The sequence below is a fragment of the Tenrec ecaudatus genome, unplaced genomic scaffold (genome assembly GCF_050624435.1).
Source record: "Tenrec ecaudatus isolate mTenEca1 unplaced genomic scaffold, mTenEca1.hap1 Scaffold_1188, whole genome shotgun sequence".
Classification (NCBI taxonomy): Eukaryota; Metazoa; Chordata; class Mammalia; order Afrosoricida; family Tenrecidae; genus Tenrec; species Tenrec ecaudatus.
In genome coordinates this window covers 43,706-48,310 of record NW_027457747.1, presented here as the reverse complement: position 1 = coordinate 48,310, position 4,605 = coordinate 43,706, and the positions used below count along the sequence as shown (strand labels likewise).

Sequence of the window (4,605 nt, the reverse complement as noted above, 5' to 3'; positions counted from 1 at the left end):
AGAAGCATCTCAGCTTTGGCAGGGTCTCCATGTGGCTCCTCCAGTTCCCAGGGCATGGGTTCTATCAGTGTGGTGCCATGTGTCTTGTTAGTAGGACATCTCTCAGTGAATGAGCAGAAAGATAGTCTCCTGCCTCCAAGGAGGAAAGACCAGATTTCCCAGAACCCTGACGGGAAGGCCAGGCCCACAAAGAGGCCTCATTGGCCATAACCCAATAGAGAGACTAGAGTCTACCCCTTCACGCTTAATCCTCTCAAGTCCCAAATTGACACCAGATTGTATAACTACAACAGACCACCCCTTGTCCATTTGACATTTTCACAAAATTCTTTAGCCGTATATAATTTCAAAACAATAATAGAATCATATCAGTATCTAACAGTATAATATGAAAATGTATACATTTCACGCCGTGCCACCCTCCTTTAAACATAATATTCTGTAAGTGATGAAACAAAAATATCCTATGCTTAACAATTGCAGGTAAGGTACACCCACATATTAATCCTATAATTCTATGAATATATTCCAGTATCTATGAAATCTTGTAAGCTAGCCACTTCACGCCTTTATCTGGCCCATTTTGGCTATCCAGTTTCTCTACTGCCTACTTCCATCAACCCAGTGCTCTGAGGAGACAATCATATTCTTCAATATAAAGAGTCTTCATGCCAGTTGGAACCTTGTGAAGTCCACATCCACAAGAAAGTCAAAGCAGGACAGTTCGTCTATACAGTCTGCAGCAGTATATACCAGTGCACAGGCTCAACATTCTCTCTTCATCTGGTCGGGTTCGGGTCAAGTCAATCTGGGCTCCCTCTCTTGGCCTCACCTCAGTGTCCATTGGTCGCATTGCCTTTAGGCCTTGGCCCCATCACCAATTCTCCACAACTCTAGTCCCCTCAGAGTAGGTCATGGACTTCAAACGAGTCAACCTGCTCTCATCTTCTTCTCTACTGCCTGTAAACCAGGTCCACGAGTGTCAGTGGTCAGAATGAACCCGCTGCTCTATTGCTGCTATTCTGCCACTTTCACTCAACAAGCAGATCCAGGTGGTCACCTACCAATCATTTCAGGCTTCTACAGGCTCCCTTGAATGTTCAGTACTAGAAAGGAGTTTCTTCAGGCTTTGAGATTTTTTCCAGTTTCTGACAAAAACCACTATTCAAAATTCAAATATTACAAAAGTTCCCTATTAATGCACATGAAGCTCTTCCTCACAGTGGGAGCAGTGCACAGAAACGGACCTTGATGCTGGGCTGCTCTGTGCGTGCTTTGGTCAGTTGGGAGCTGCTGATTCACAGATTCACTTCACGTGGATGAAGATGCTTGTTTGCTTCCCCGTGAGTTTATCGCGCTTCAACAGAGAAGAACCCTGTTCTTGGGTTTTGCCTCTGCCTTGCTCCTAGCACCGCTGGAATAGAAAGATTACAAATGATTTTTTTGTTGTTGTTTTAAAAAACAGAAAAGAAATGCCGTGTACCTGTTAGGTAAGTAGAGGCAGAACTGAGGGTGGTCGCTGTGCATGCCAAACCTCCTCCCCATCACAGACAGTTGAAAGCTGCTTCAGGCTGGAAAGATGCACACATTTAGGTCCTTGTGACAGGAAGCAGGTCAACCTGGGCGGGCCCCCATCTAGACCAGGTGGGCTTAATTCAGTCAATGGGGTCAAACAGTACCGTCAGCCATGCCTACCAACAGGGTATGGGTGGGGGCCTCAAACCAGCTGTCATGCAACCCAGCGCGCGTGGGCTGTCCAGTCCGCCCCTACCCCCCACGAGCATATTTGCCTCCTCTATCCTTTATAAAGTCACTTGGATCACAAACTAGGTTTCTGCGTCAATTGGTTCTTGTGTGAAGCCAAGGACAGAGGTACATTTCTCCCAGAGAGAGCCCTCACATAACCAAATCAGATTATAGCCTTCAGTGTTAGGGTTCCAACGAATTTTGGGGGAATATCTCAAGTGGTAGTGGTAAGGACACAACTCAATCCATATTATCTCTTTATTTTGCTCAGCTAGATGCTTGCCCTTTGAGCCTGAATTGTTGCAAGGCTTATTACCCCATCAAGTGTTCCCAGAGCAAGCCCTAAATGGGCAGTAGTCACACACAAGGAAGATTTACAGGGGACACTGTTAAGAATGATTAATGCTTAAGTGTTCCTTGTCTCCCCAAATGTACCATCTGGCAGAAAATTTGTTAGATCTCTCTCCTGGGAGAGATATACCTCAGCTCTTGAATAACTCTCCTGGTCATAGAAGTCAAATTCCAAGCTTTTCATCCAACATTCATAAAGCTAAATAAATGTTACATAAACCTAAGTTCTCTATCTTGGATAAGACAAAGTAAAATCATGACTTTGGAAGGTTTTCATTGAGGACAGAGACAACTTCAGATATTCTAAGCCTATGAAATTGGTCATGATTCAGGCAACTTGCCAAGGAAGCAGGTAATACCTAGGTGGGAGGTGGAATGAATAAGAACTTGCACTAAGATTCCATTCCATCAGGTGCAGCTGGTGACTTTGGAGGCCCAGAGCAGGCAGTGGGAGAGAGAAGACCAGAGCAGGGGAGGAATGTGATGAGCTGGAGGGTAGAGGGAGGGATTATGTGTTGTCCTGCTGTCACCTCCCACCCCACTGTGACCCTTTAGTGATGTGGGCCCAGGTTTGTGATGCAAGTGGGTTTGAAGCCAGAGGGGACTCAGAGTGCTCAGTTGCCTGAGTGCAACCGCTGTATCCAGAAGATGGAGGAGATTCTCTTTCTGCTGGAACAGAAAAGTGCTTCCTGGCTGACCTACCAATACCCCACCTGGTTCACTGTTTTGACCTTGGCCATCCTGTATGGAGTGGGTTGCTTCTTCCTGGTCCTCCCCTTCCTTCCAAATACTCCACCTGTGCGACCACCCAGGAAAAGGATAAAGGTAAGAAATTCTCAACCCAGCCATAGGAGAGATTGATTTTTCTTCGTTTTATAAATTTTTCCTTTCGTAATTAATTTCCTGATAGGGGAAATCTCAAGAAAGAAGAGACCATCAGCCCTGGCTTTGGAATGTTGATGAGGGCTGGTGCGTCCTTACTCACTGTTAGGACTTTGTTCACTGCATTGGTATCATTTTATCCTTGCCGGCTTATGTTGATTTTCATTATTTCTGTTGGCTTTCCCTGTTTGTGAAGCACAGGAGGCGTGGATGCATCATGATCATGGACACAAGGGTTGACAGAGTTGCAGGTGGAGAGATCTCATGGCAGAGGGAGGGATTGTGAGATCAGCAGTGTGGAGAACTCCCCCATCGGGAAGCTAGGGAGTGAAGGGGGATTGATTTCAAGACGAAAAAATGAAGGAGGCCAGAGGGGACAGAGAGCTTTAGACCTGACTGTGATTACACAACTCCTTTTGAAGGCAATTTAACCATGGAGGGGGGGGGGTGTTGTTCTAAAATGGATATGGTAATCATTGATTGTACCATTGCCCTTGATCTGATTGAACGACTGAACTATTGACTCGTATGATATGTAAATCATTTGCCAGTAAGGTGAGCATTCAAAAATATTTCTCTTTGAAGATCTCAGACCTCCCATCTCTAGTTGTTATAGAGGGCAATAGGTAAAAATCCCCAATATAGTGACGCAGTGGCTAAGTACTAGATGACTAGACATTTCAAAGGGCAGCTCTCATCACTGGGTCCTCAGTCTCTTTCCTTGAGCTCCAGTCTCTGGGCCAAGGCTCCTTTTCTGTCTGGGCTAATTGAGAAAGCATGGCTGACCCCGGGGAGGAAGTGGTCAAGGGCTGGACCAGAGCTTCAGCCTCCATAATCAAAATCTTGCCCACCAGAACACTGAGTGCTGAGAGTGTGTGCTCTCCGTGAGCAGAGGAAGGCTGACGGAAGAAATGCACTCTAGGTCTCACACAGAAGCTGGTTTCTGGGCTTTAGTCATTCCATGGAGATTGTCATTCTTCTAATCACCAGTAAATGCCTGCAGTTTGTCACAAAGAACAGACGCAGGATTGGATTCCAGCCTGACTTCCTCTCTTGTGCCCCAACCTCAGGTGGAGACAAGGAGAAGCAGCAGGTCAAGGGACAAAGGTGACGCTCTGAAAGGTAAGGTTCTGCCCATTCAACCAAGCTCTGTAAGCTCTCCTGTCCCCTCCTCTGCAGGATGCCAGTGGCAACAGCCCGTCTCTCTCAGGTAATAATCCTGAACAAAAGGATATTGTGGATGGAAACAGAACCCAGATATTTCCCAGATGTACAGGAGGGGCCTAGGATGGGATGAAGGCTGGCCAAGGTAGGACCCAGTAGGGAGCAGTGGGGGTGTCAGGAGCAGATTCTGGTGGATTTGGAGGTGGAACATTGAGGGGTAACTGCGATAAGCTGTGTAACTTTGCCAAGGTTCAGATTGCTCACTGAGACCCCACAGACAATATTGGAAACCGATGCTCCTTGAAATGCCAAAGCACCTCCTGCCCGTGGGAGTAAGCTATCATTTGACCTTGAGCTCTGGAGAGTCCAACGTCCTAAGTGCACAGCCCGTGTGACATTCCTTTCGGTCCTCTGGGAGGGCTGCACCATAACGGTTCTCTTGATTTCCAGTTTTCCGAAGCT

At 46.7% G+C, this 4,605-nt stretch overlaps 1 long non-coding RNA gene across 1 annotated transcript; it reads right to left on the bottom strand.

The window, feature by feature from the left end:
- Positions 1-1,070: 1,070 nt before the first annotated feature.
- LOC142435985 (uncharacterized) lies at positions 1,071-3,612 on the bottom strand. Its single transcript, XR_012781699.1, has 3 exons — positions 2,811-3,612; positions 1,484-1,571; positions 1,071-1,414 (listed from the first exon to the last, which is right to left on the bottom strand). It is a non-coding gene; the product is annotated as an uncharacterized LOC142435985 (long non-coding RNA).
- Between the last annotated feature and the right edge of the window lie 993 nt (positions 3,613-4,605).